Raw genomic sequence first — 14,653 nt, 5'->3', positions numbered from 1 at the left:
GAGTGTACCGAAGCAGGCCCGCTCGCGCGTCCGAAGGCTGGTGTCCGAGCAGCTAGGAGCTGCATCCGAGCAATGTGTGGGTTGTGTCCAAGCTGCTGGAGGCTGCATCCGAGCGGTGTGTGGGCTGCGTCCAAGCAGCTGGGGCTGCATCCGAGCGGTGTGTGGGCTGTTTGAGCAGCTGGGGCTGCATCCGAGCGGTGTGTGGGCTGTCCGAGTAGCTGGGGCTGCATCCGAGCAGTGTGTGGGTTGTCCGAGCAGCTGGGGTTGCATCCGAGCGGTGTGTGGGCTGTCCGTGCAGCTGGGGCTGCATCCGAGTGGTGTGTGGGTTGTTCGAGCAGCTGGGGCTGCATCCGAGCGGTGTGTGGGCTGTGTCCGAGCGGCTGGGGGCTACGTCCGAACAGCCTGGAGTGTGCATCCAAGGAGCTATTGTCTGTGTGTCCGAGGGGCCTGTAACATCTGCAGAGTTGTGGTTCATGTGTCCGAAGAGCCAGGCAGGCGTCTGAGCAACAGGAAACAATGCACCCAAGGGTTAGCAGTTAAGATATTATTTGGGTCCCGGGGACCAAATAGGCATTTCAAATCAGCTATTCAAACAAGCCCAAAGAATGGAATTTGAAGAAATCAAAAGAAAAGTTTGATCGTGGGTTTATTACAAAAGTGAAAGTTACCGACTGGACGGAAGTTTTTGGATGACCTCAAAAACATTTTGCTAGAAGAAAAGTTTATCATACGAGTAAATCGTATAATAAACTTGGGGGACAAATGTTATCCCCAAAAATTGGAGTTCGATGACGTGGCAATCAGAAGTGACAAGTGGCAATACATGGTTCGTAAACAACACATTAATAGTCAATAAATGTATTGGCTCTTCGGAGTTGTGATAAAGTGATCTGACCGACCTGGTAGAGTTTTTGTTAGACCGATAAGGATTTTTGACTGACCAGTCAAGTGCTTGTCCGACCAGTCAGGTGTTTGTCCGACCAGTCAATCATTTTGGCTGACCAGTCAGTCCGTGTTGCTAGACCAGAAATGTGTTATGCTAGACCAGAGATGTGTCATGTTAGACCAGAAATGTGCTAGAGGTGTGCTTTGCCGACGAGAGGTGTTTGCCTATGTCCTCAGTAATAGCTTCAACCCGAATCATTCTCAACTACCGCGGGAATCTCTCAGATATCCCGGAATAATAGCCATATTGTTGTAATATTAGATTTATATATATTTTATTAATTAAAGTTTGTTGGAAGAACAAATGACCCGGTAAAAGGGAGATATTTATGTACGATCCATGAGCCTATAAATAAATGGCTTATGGCATCATTTGTGGGGATCTAATCTTTTGAGATTGAGGAAAAACTCTCTAGTTTGGAGACTTTGGGACTGTTACTTGGGGTATTCTTGGGGCATTTTCTAAGAGAGTTTAGAGAGAGAAACTATGTATTTTTCTACTTACACTTAAGAAACTCAGTTGGCTCAAGTTCATCTGATCTTAAGTGTAGGATATATATCACAACTCCAAGTGGATTAGGCTATTACCAATAAATTGGGGCTGAACCACTATAAAATTATCTGTGCCGTATTTTTCTCTTGAAGGTTCATTGTAGTTTTGACGTCTACTCGTCGTTGGCCAAAATCGTGGTCAACTTACCTGGCCATCATCGTTTCGTTCAAGCTCCTTATAATATTCATTTGAATCCTTACATATTATTGGTGAATCATTGATATTTTTAATTAACTAGACAACATATATTTCCCCGTCAGTGTCGCTTGATTCAACATCAAAAAAGCCTTCCGAAAACTCCATATCGAGTAATGCTTGAGGCCATTTTCCAAGTACATGAAAATGTTGTTCTTCCTTAACTTGATTAATTGTATTGCTACTTTCGCCTTCAACAACAATGTCTTTGCCCGGTTCACGCGAGACAATGTCTTCATATTCAACCTCATTCTCGCTTTTTGTTTCATGATTACCACTATCTTCATCAACCCTTCTAGGCTTCATAGTAATCTCCATCTTGGAAATTATACTATTTTTTGTGTAATATTTAAAATTTGATGAGAAAAAACAAAAATCATTTATGAAAAATGGTTAGGAATATGAATAACTGTCTTTTAAAAAGTTATACATAATCATTAAAAAGACACTTGTTCAACTTCCAACCATTGTATTTTTTTCGAAATGGGAAGTGAACAGGTGTATTTTTAATAATTATATGTAATTTTTATTAATTAATTTTAAAAAAGATACAATGGTAAATTGAACAGTTGCTTTTGTTTAATGGGGAGTTGAACAAATGTCTTTTTAAAAATTAGGTATAATTTTTTATTAAATATTTTTTTAAAAATACATTGGTAAATTGGAAGTTGAATATGTATCTTTTTATTAATTATGTATATTTTTTATTAAATAATTTCAAAAAAATACAATGGTAAATTGAATTGTTTGTTTAATGGGAAATTGAACAGATATATTTTCAATAATTATGTATAGATTTTTAAATTAATTTCAAAATAATAGAAAATTAAATTTGAACAAGTGTCTTTTAATAATTATGCATCACTTTTTTTTAAAATGAATTAAATAAAAAATCGAAATATAAAATAGTATTAAATTAATAAGGCGAAAATTAATGTAAATTTGTTTAAAATTTATTATGAAAATCGAAATTAATAATTTTTAATTGAAAAGATGTCTTTTGACTAATTCATAGAGTGTAATAAATGTATACAAATATTGAATTAATTTTGATTCTATTTCTAGGTTCTTTGAACATAATAAATGTTGTTTAATTATATTTTGAAAATATTTAATTATTAAATTTTTTTTAATTGGTATTGTGAAGATGAATAGGTGTATTGACACATTAAACATGTGATGTAACAAATGTGTAGAAATTTTTGGGAATAAATTCATTTTTTGAAAACACAAAAAAAAATTATATTAAAAATTTTGAAAAAATAATAGGGAATCTCAATAGGTGTTACTCATATTAATTTGATAAGATGCAATCTTTATTAACTGCACTATTGAAGGATAAGTTTTAAAATTATTTATAAATAATCTATTACATGAAAAACAAGGTTGGGAAAGAGAAGGAAAGAATGAAAGACATGAAGAAAATAGAGGAATAGAAGCAAAAAAAAAAAAGTGAACACATGAACAAAAAGGATAAAGGGAAGCAGAAAATGGAAGACCTGGAGAAAAATTGGAAAAGGAAGCAAAAGAATGAGGGGTCTACTACAGATGATGTATCTCACACGTTAGAGGAACCAAAGTGTTTGGAAACCATTGTTCCAAAAAAAAGATGTCTAACAACTTATAATACAATTCGAAATTAGGAGGTACGATATAAACACTCGTCTTCATTGCATTAGTAGTAAAATAAATATCATTCAACAACTCTTATTGTCAGGAAGCATCTCTACTATGCTTAATTGTGTTCCAGCCCGTGAGCTCCAAATACTCCAAACTGAAACCTGTCCAAGGCTCATCCATGCTCTAGAAAAGGAAGATTACTACATGCGGATTGAACTCATAAAGCTTGAACGTGATATTACTTTTCAAAAGTGGTGCTTGAAAAATTGGATCAAAGATTGAAGAATGTGGTCTCTATTTACAATTTTTATTTAAATGATTGTACTCTTTCTTTTTTGGTTAGATGTATGTTGAATTTAACATATTATTATGAAATATAATTTTGAATTTTCTAATGGTTATAATTATTGTTATTTTGTGATATATATATTTCTTTTTTATCTTTATATTTCGTTATAGAAAATAAAATAAAAAATTAGTGGCTTTTGTTGAAAGTTTAAAAAGTGATTACTTTTTTATATATAATTTTTCAATATAAATAATTACAATTTTTCGAAAAATATTGTAAAAAATTACTTAATTATTCATGTTAATAGACTTAATAAAAACTAACATAAGAATATGAGTAGCCAACAATGACATTTATGGATTTATATGTATTTATATTATAATTAATATTTATATTTGGTCGAACTAATTAATTATAATAATATATGTACTATTTCAAAAATGGCAAATAATTAGCATAATTGTCTCCTCGTATTTCTCATCAGTCGTTTTTATTCCTCATGCTTTATCTTCTTTATTATTGCTTCAATATATATATATATATGTGTGTGTGTGTGTGTGTGGCTAGAACCTTTTTTTATCATCATAAAGATTGTTCATTTAGACACAAAGAAACCAATAGAGAGAAAATGGACAGAAACAAGATAGAGGAGATAATTCTTACTAGATCACTTTCGAAATTCAAAGAAAAATTCTTAAATGGAGAGTTATACAGTTTCATGGAAGAGATTAAGATACACCTCAATAGATCATTTAAAGAAAGAATTACAATGAGAAAGGCAATGATGAATCAAGCATTTAGAGAATGGAGTGGAGAAAGCCCTAAAGTACGTGAAATTCGACATATTTAGAATGAATTATTCCGAAAGTTCATCGATGCTTCTAAGCAGGAATACTTGTATTGGACGACTCAAATGTATGATGTTGAACGTGAAATTGTATATCATAAAATGTTGTTGGATGCTTTCAAGAACATTTAGGGATTGTCTATTTTGTCTACAAAAATTAGAGTGTTTGCTCATCTATATTGAATTAAGAATTTTATTCTTGTTAAAGGAAATTTTAATTTTTTTTATTTTTATAATTATTATTGTTAGCAATTTACATATCCATTTTTTTATTGTGGCAATATATTTGAAAAATGACTAATTTTTTACTAAGATATATTTCAAAAATTATATATTTAAAAAATCATTAATTTAAATTTAAAGTAAATATTTTTTAAAATATTATTAATTATTTCGGAGTAGTTGACTCCTCGTCTTGCTCATCACTCATTATTATTCCTGATGTCTTCTCTTACTTATTAATTATTTGTGTAGAAAAATAATGTTGAATACAAATTCTTTATATATGTGTGTGACTAGGAAATCCTAGACCATCACTAAGATTGTCTATTTAGATACCAAAAAAATAGAAAGAAAATGGACAGCAAGATGATAAAGGAAATAGTTCTTACTAGATCACTTTCGAAATGTAAAGAAAAATTCTTAAGTGGAGAGTTGTACAGTTTTGTGGAACAAATTAAGTTGCGCCTCATGAGATCATTTGAAGAAAGAAGTACAATGAGAATCGCCATCATCAATCAAGCATTTGGAGAATGGAGTGGAGAAAGCACTAAAGTACGTAAGATTAGAGAATTTCATAATGAATTAGCACAAAGGTTCGTCGATGCTTCTGAGAATGAGGACTTGTATTGGAGTCGTCAAATGTATGATGTTGAACGTGAAATAGTATATCTTGAAACTTTGTTGAACTCTTTCATGAATATGTAGGAATATTCATACTTTGTTCAAAAATATTATAATGATTTCTCAATTATGAATCGAAAGTGAATTTTTATGTTTATTTTTTATAATTAAAATTTTGTAAGTTCATTTTAAAATAATAAAAATAGATATTATTTTACTAAAAAAAATTAATACCAAAAAACATATTTAATTGTCCAATTAAAATTTACTTTTTTATATTTTAATTATTATGCATGATTTAAGTATGTGATGATATTAAAAGTTGCATTTAATAATAATTTTTCTTTTTAAAAACTGAAAAATCATGTTATTTATTATTATTTCAATACATATTGATGATAAAATCAAATCTTTCTACTCCTCATATTTATCTCACTTTCCCAAAAAAATATAAATGTATATTTTTTAAATAAAGTTTAAAATAATTATAATTATAATTAAATGCGAAATCTAGGTCTTTTTTTACAATAACCAAAATCAAGTTTGAATATTTTTTTTAATGGTATACTGAACATGCATGAAGGTTAAGAGTTGAATATATATATAATAATAATTATTAATGTGGCCGAAATTATTGGTCTCTCCAAAAATATTTATGGTTGAATATTTTTTTTTTCTAATTATATAATATTTATATCAATGAAGTTGAAGAGTTGCAATTCTTAACAAATTAATATTATTTTTTTTAATTATTTAAGAACACACTTTATATACTATACACTTCTTCTTCAAACACAATCTCCTTCTACTCTCGTTTCACATATTTCTTTGTCTTTCAACTTTCCTCATGGATAACATGATTCAAGATCTCATCTCTCTTGCTGAAGACATGATAAAAAAAATTAGAGTTCATTTTGTCAGTAGCAGAGATCTTGTCTTCATCAAAATTTACTGAGTTCGAAGATGGAACAAATTTTTGTTCGGAACGAGTTTCCTAATACGCAGCGGAATGGTGGTGGGGTTGGCCCAGTGTACAACAAAAATTTTGCAACATATTTAAACTACCTTTAAATATGCAGATCCATTAATATACATACATTAATCATAAGCAAGTTAATAATAGAATCCATACCTCTTGAAGCCTATCAAGTGTCATTGCTATCTTTTCGTATTTAGAACGATCTTCCTATCCAAGCCGCTCCAGGTACTCACACCAAGATCTTCCAAAGCGTTCTCTATACCTCAAGAAGTGTGTGGGCACTTAGAGAATGAATGATAGTTTATTTGTGATTCTACTTGATGTACTCAACACATGAGATCAAGAGAATAGGCCTGAGAATTGGTTCTTTATTTTTCAAGGAAAGAAAACTATCGTTCTATTTTTCACAGAGCGAATCTTAGACTTAGTTTTATGAGATTTTGTTATTATTCTATTTTCTTATTAGTCATACTTAAAAGAAAATATTCAAAAATAAATCTGTAACCAACTTACAATTTACCTTTTAATTAATTAATTATTTTATTAATGAAAAAAATCCAAAAACTAATTTTTGAATTATCCATTAATTAATTAAATAAATAAAAATAAAAATCCTATCACTCAAAATAGCAGTACATGCCAGTGTGTGCACGTGTAGCATCCCTATTTTTAGGAATGTTGGTTTTTTTAATTTTTATTTAATTATTTATTCAAACTTCTTTGTAAAATAAGATCTAACAACGTGATAACTAATTCAAATTTCAATTAAATACATTTTTAACTAATTATCAAATATAATTAATTATTTGAATAAATATTAATCTTTTAAATTCAAATCCAATTTGAACTTATCAGATTATTATCTCCCACTCAAATAAAGATATTTAATTAATTCTACCAATTAATTAAATCCAATATTTTTAAAAATAAATATTTAATTTATTATAATTTCAAAAATTATAATTAATTAATTATTTAATTAAATTTAAAAATTAATTTAATTATTTAATATAATTTCGAAAAACTATACAATAATTAAATATTAATTAATTTTGTTAACTACAACTAATTTATAATTATTTAATTAATCACTATTATCATATAATTGCATATTTGGCCTAAAGAACAAATTTCTTCTTAAATATGTCTTTAAACTATTTTTCCCTTCATATCAACTCTTACCTCGAATAGTGTTGATAGAGCTGCAATGGGGACCTATGGACCTATAATTCCAAGCTACAATAAATTTGAGATTATTAATTAAACTCTTTAATTAAATAATCTCATAATTATTCCACTATAAATATGAGACTGCACTCTTGTAATTATAGACATTTCATTTACTGAGTACTTTATAATTATAAAGCGTCCATTGACATAATCATTGCATACAAATTGACCCTCTAATAATGGTTCATAATTAATCGGGAATAAAATTACTGTTTTACCCTTTTAATTATCTCTTGTTTCCTTAAGTACCATTGACTTTACTAGTGAAGGTTAATTCATAACTAAATTGTGAATTTGAGTTCAATAACCTTTCAGTCCCAAAAGTTAACCCTTAAGAGAACCATCATTCAATCTCTTGCGAGAAGGCATATATTCCATATCTGTATACTATGTCCCTAGCCATCTACATTAATGAGTTCCCAAAATAAAAGTTTCTAGCCTGATCATTCTGACAGGCCCTAACGAGTTAATCAAAGAACTCATATAACATAAACATGAGTTCATAGTAACTTTAGAATTAAGATGTATTTGTATATGATCATCAGTTGATATATTTAATTAATACTTTGAAACGGTATTTAATTAAGTATTAATAAACATATCTAGTCCAGTTCTATATATTCTCTAATATATAAAGCACATTCACTAAAGTGTCCTACCACACTAGTAACCCGGATCTAGATCACATGTATTCATAATACTAGTGGACCGTACTTGCAGTAATTAATCTAAAGATTCCATAACTTTATTTTACTGTGAACTATTCAAGTTCATTTATCTCAAACACAATCCTCTCGTACCAATACGTGTTTGAGATCACATATATGAACTTAGGAATTTTTCTGATATTTACATAATATTATCACAGAATAATATAGTCCATAAAATATATGCATAACAAATTCAAATCATTTATTTATTTCATAAAATAATGTCTACTACATATGCTTTCAGGGCACAATTCCCAACAATCTCCCACTTGCCCTAAAGAAAATGATGCATCCCTCTCATTCCCATGTTTCTTACATGCTCCTTAAAAGATTTTATGGATAAAGTCTTTGTGAAAGGATCTGCAAGATTATGCTCTGAAGCTATCTTCATAATTGCAACATCTCCTCAATGAACTATCTCTTTTAGCAAGTGATATTTCCTCTCGATGTGCTTTCCCCTCTTGTGACTCTGTGGTTCCTTTGAGTTAGCTACCGCCCCACTGTTGTCACAATATAGGACTAGTGGCTTATCCACGTCTGGTACAACTTCCAGATTGGAATAGAACTTTTTGAGCCACACAGCCTCCTTAGCTGCTTCACAAGTCGCTATATACTCGGCTTCCATGGTGGAGTCTGCAATGCTGGTTTGTTTAACACTTCGCCAGAATACTGCTCCTCCTGCAAGAGTAAACACTGATCCAGAAGTCGATTTCTGACTATCTTTGTCTGATTGAAAATCAGAATCAGTGTAACCAGTAGGGTTCAGGTCTCCACCTGAATATACAAGCATATAATCTCTAGTATTTCTAAGATACTTGAGAATATTCTTCACTGCATTCCAATGACTCAATCTAGGATTGTATTGACAACGGATGACTATCCCTACTGCATAGCAAATGTCAGTACTTGTACACAACATGGTGTACATTAGACTGCCTATTGCTAAGGCATAGGGATATTGTCTCATGTCTTCCTTTTCCCGAGGTGTTTTGGGACACTGCTCCTTGGAAAGGAATACTTCATAATGGGTTGGCATATCACCCTTTTCGGAGTTTTGCATATTAAAGCATTCTCGCACCTTATCAATATAAGTTGTTTGAGACAATGCCAAAGTTTTGTTCTGTCTATCTCTAAGAATCTTAAAGCCCAAAACATACTTGGCTTCTCCCAAATCATTCATTTGGAATTGTTCAACTAACTAGTTCTTTACTTTTGATAATGATGTTACGTCATTTCCAATCAGTAATATATCATCAACGTAAAGAACGGGGAATACTACTACACCATCTTTGATTTGCTTATAGACACAAGGTTCATCAACATTTTTTTCAAAACCAAACATTTTAATTATGTCATCAAATCTAAGATTCCAATATCTAGAAGCTTGTTTGAGTCCATAAATGGACCTAAGAAGCTTGCAAACCTTTTTCTCTTGACCTTTTAATTCGAACCCTTCTAGTTGAGACATGTAAATGGTTTCGTCAAGGTAACCATTCAGAAAAGTTGTTTTGACATCCATTTGCCAAATCTCATAATCCATACACACAGCTATGGACAAGAGTATATGAATGGATTTTAGTATGGCTACATGAGAAAAAGTTTCTTCATAGTCAACCCCTTCTTTCTATGTGTAACCTTTGGCTACAAGCCTTGCTTTGAAAGTCTCTACTTCCCATCCGCTCCTCTTTTCTTCTTGAATATCCACTTGCAACCAATGAGTTTGATATTCTCAGGTGGATCTTCAAGAACCCAGACAGAATTGGAATACATTGATTCCATTTCTTGGTTCATGGCTTCTTGCCATTTGTCCTTGTCATAATCATTCATTGCATCTTTAAATGTCAATGGATCGTCTTTGTTTGTGTCAGACACAAGCATTTGAACTTTGTGTTTATAGCGTGTGGGTTGCTTACTAACCCTCCCACTACGACGAGGTTCACTACTATTCTGACTGGAACTAGCAGTTTCCTCTTGCCGTTTTTCATTGGTTGTTGCTAGTAACTTTGCAACTTCATTCGAGACCATCTCCTCCAGACTAACCTTACTGTGAGGTTTGTGGTTATTGACATAGTCATGTTCAAGAAAAGTTGCATTTGTCGATACAAATGTTTTATTTTCTTTTGGACTATAGAAAATTCCACCTCTTGTCTCTTTGGAATATCCCACAAACATGCACACTTCAGAGCATGATTCCAACTTCCCGGTCTTTCCTTTAAGCACGTGTGCAAGACACCCCCAAATTCAAAAATGGTGTAAACTAGGTTTACAACCATTCCATAATTCTATGGGTGTCTTTTGGATAGACTTAGATGGAACAACATTTAATATGTATAGAGCACATTGAATCGCATAGCCCCATAATGACAGTGGTAATGATGAGAAACTCATCATTGATCTAACCATATCTAATAACGTTATGTTCCGTCTTTCTGAAACACCATTTTGTTGTGGTGTTCCAAGTGCTATGAGTTGGGATTGAATGCCATACTCACACAGATAGTCCTTGAATTCAAAATCCAAGTACTCTCCTCCTCGATCAGATCGAAGAGCTTTTAGTGATTTACCTAATTGCTTTTCAGCTTCTGCTTGAAATTCTTTGAACTTTCCAAAATTTTCAGATTTTCTTTACATTAAGTATAGGTAACCATATCTTGAATAATCGTCAATAAAAGTGACTAAGTATTCATAACCTCCTCTTGCTTGTACATTAAGTGGACCGCAAACATCTGTATGTACTAGCTGAAGTGGTTCTGTGGCTCTTGAACCTTTAGCAGAGAAAGCTCTCTTGGTCATTTTGCCTTCTAGACAGGATTCACAAACAGTGAGAGATCCAATAGATAGTTCTCTTAAAGGACCATCCTTTACAAACCTTATTATTTTATCTAGACCAATATGACTCAATCTCAAGTGCCACAGATATGTTTCATTATCGGAATCTGTCTTTTGTTGTTTAATAGATCTAGGATTAGCTATTTTAAATAATTCAAAATTATTAACAGATTTCTCTTTAGCTTGCAGTTTATAAAGCCCATCAATAGATTTTGCATAACATATCTTAAAACCATATCTTGAAATAACAATCAAATTATTATTAAAAGAGATTTTAAAATTTTGTTCATGCAACATAGAAATAGAAATTAAGTTTTTAGAAAATCCAGGAATATAATAAATGTTCTCTAAAACAAGAAATTTATTCTTCTCAAATTCCAAAGGGGTTGTTCCAACTGCTGCTGCAAAGACAATCTGACCACTGCCTACCCTCATAGTCACCTCTCCATCAGCAAGCTTCCTCGTCGAACTAAGAATCCGAAGAGAAAAGCAAACATGGTTAGTGGCTCCTGAATCTACTATCCAGGATGAGGAATTGTCTTCCACTAAACAAGCTTCTAGCATAAGTAAATCAAATTTACCTTTCTTTTTCTCTTTGAGGTCAGCGAGATACTTTAGACAGTTTCTCTTCCAGTGACCATCTTATCCACAGTGAAAGCAAGTCTCTTTTGGGGTCTTCTTTTTGGAGGTTTTAGTGTTCTTGTTCTCTTTGCTTTTGGATGACATTTTAGGCTTCTCACATATTAATACAATGTTCAAGTTTGATTTCCATTTCATGTAGTTTTCACCAGTCAACTTTTCATTAGCACGTAAAGAAGATACAGGATTTGAGCTAGACATAATTGCTGAAAATAAATAAATAAACAAAATGAATTTATGCATATAATAAATATCAGTTATTTTTGGAATAGTAAACGTGATGCATGAATGCAACAATTAAAGAACACATAAAAAATAATTACTAATTTCACGATTAATTAATTTGAACATTAATGGACCAGCCTTAGGGTAGGTCAGACTAATTCCAAATTAATTTTGAGACAAGCTCTCAAATTTATAAGTGAAAACTTAAATCAATATTTCTCTTTTGACTTATAAACAACCGCTTGTTTGGTTAAGAATACACTAGTCCGCTCGAAAGCCCAATGTACCTTGTGAGTGTAACCCATTATTTTAGATTAATGACTTAACTCAAGAGGTGTGCCTTAGGGTCAGTCAAACTTGAAATATATCATTAAATACTATTCTTGAAAAAGAAGTTTGCCTTGAGAATAACACAGTCGGAAGCCTTCCTTAGGGGGACATGATAACTCTACAAAATAGAGTTATTTTACCACTTTTTATGTGATAATTGTTGCTTAATTCTTGAGTTTTTAAGTAATTTATTAAGCTTTTAAGTAATTTTGAATTTATTAGTTTTATCATGATTTTATATACTTTTGTGTGTTTTTATAGTTATTTTGTTGTAAAATATTATAGTTAATTAATTGAATATTTTTGTTGAATTTGAGGTAAAAAAATGTTGTATTATTGAATTTAAATGTTAAATATAAATTAAGTTATAATTAATATTTTCAAAGAATTAAATTGATTTATTTTATAGTTGAAAATATTTTATTATGATTTATTTTATGTTTATTTTGTAGGGATTTCATTGTATTTTTGTGTGGAAAAAATGATAAAAAGCTGAAAAAGAAGTGAAAAGTGGCATTGTTGAAACACTTTCAGCCAACCAGGCCCAAACTCTTCTAGGCCCACGAAGCCATTTGCTCCAGCCATCATCCCACGTGCTCCTTCCTTCATCTCCATCACACCAAGCTTCCTTCAGCTCCTCCAACATCCTCCAACATCAGCCACCAGCAAGTGACCACCGTGGGCCGCCTGCCCAGCTGCAAAGGCCCAAATGTCAGGCCTTCTTTCCCATCTGCAGCAGCCCAGCCATGGGCCCAAGCCAGCTCCTCCTTGCTCTTTTTCTCCAACCGAGCACAGCCTCAAGTCCGTGCCACAAAGCAACCCCCCATGCATGCCATTTTTTCTCTTGAGCCCAACAAATGCATTATGTTCCCTTGTCTCCTTTTGTCTAAAAATACTACTTTTTATCCCACTTTCTACACATTTTACCCCAAAACATCATAATTACACCCTATAATTTATCCCTATTTTCTATATTATTATTAAGTTAATTAATTTAATCAATTTAATTAATTTAAATTGATTGTTTTAATTTACTCATTTTGGCTATAAATAGGGAGTTTTGAAGACCATTTAGGGTGTCCATTTTTAGGGAGAGGTTACCATACCAAAAATTCTACACATTTCAAAACCTCTCTATTCTCTTCATCTTCTTCTTCTTTTTGGTTATTTTCTATGTATTTTTAGAGGAAAAATTTTGGGGTTTCTCCTCCAAATTTTCCTATTTATGTTTGTAATTTTTAGTTTGTATTTGCTATTCTAGTTATGTGTTTATAATCTTTTTAAGATTATTAAGGTGATGATGAAACAATTTGTAACTAGATAGTATTTATTTTGTATGTTGATTTCCCATTTTGTGCAACAAAGTTTATGAAATTTTCTTCTTCAAATATCTTCTTTCATCTTAAATATCATGTATTTTGGATTGTTAGCACATATTTACACTTTGTTCTTCATTAGTGCAAAAACATAACATTCTTTGTGTAAGATTTGTCATTAAATTGTACACATCCATGCTTAGAACAAAAATATTATGTTTTGCCTTATAAATAATGTTCATTGATTTATTTGTTATTTCATTAGATTGATTTACACTAAATGCTTTGAAATTATAATTTTGAAAAGTGAAGAAAAATATTATCTTTTTAGAAGTAATTTGTACTTAAAATTATAAATCTATTTGGAAAATGATAGTTTGATTTATTTTAACTATCACTAAAACTTGGGAATTAATGTACTGATAAATATTATTAAACTTATATTTTGTGGATTCTAATCATTAACAATCTTATTTTACCATCTTGTTTACAATTATTAATTTAGTAATATATATTGTTTTTAATTTCTATATTATTGTCTTTTATTTTATTTTCATTATTCAAAATTCTCATCAATCTTTGGGGCTAGGTTAGAATTTATTAATTTTGATTTAAAATAGTTTTCTTTTCGATTTTAGACAACTCCTTTGGGTTCGACCTCGTGCTTACACGAACACTATTCTATAAATACGATTCGTGCGCTTGCGAGTATAAATATTTAAACACATACCCGTTTTGGGTCCATCAGGACACAAGCAATGGTGCCGCGAGGCCCTCTCCATGTTACCTCGGTGCTAATTAATAATGGAGACTGTGGGACTTATTGTCATAACTCCCTCTCCCACTCACTATTTTAGAATATGTGTTTTCTCAAAACATCCTATGCTTTTTAATTGGTTGTAAAAATAAAGTGATCTATTTTTACCAAATGATATTCTAATAATTACTAATAAAATTAAGAAAAAATAAAATTATAGAACTATGCCCTAATTAATTCGATTTTATTTTGCTATAATTACTAAGAATATCATTTATAATTTAATAAAACAATTTTATTAAATACTAGAAATTAAACAACTTTTAAAATCTATTTCCACTCTTGA

Source organism: Humulus lupulus, chromosome 4 (genome assembly GCF_963169125.1).
Source record: "Humulus lupulus chromosome 4, drHumLupu1.1, whole genome shotgun sequence".
NCBI lineage: Eukaryota > Viridiplantae > Streptophyta > Magnoliopsida > Rosales > Cannabaceae > Humulus > Humulus lupulus.
This window is presented reverse-complemented; position numbering follows the sequence as displayed.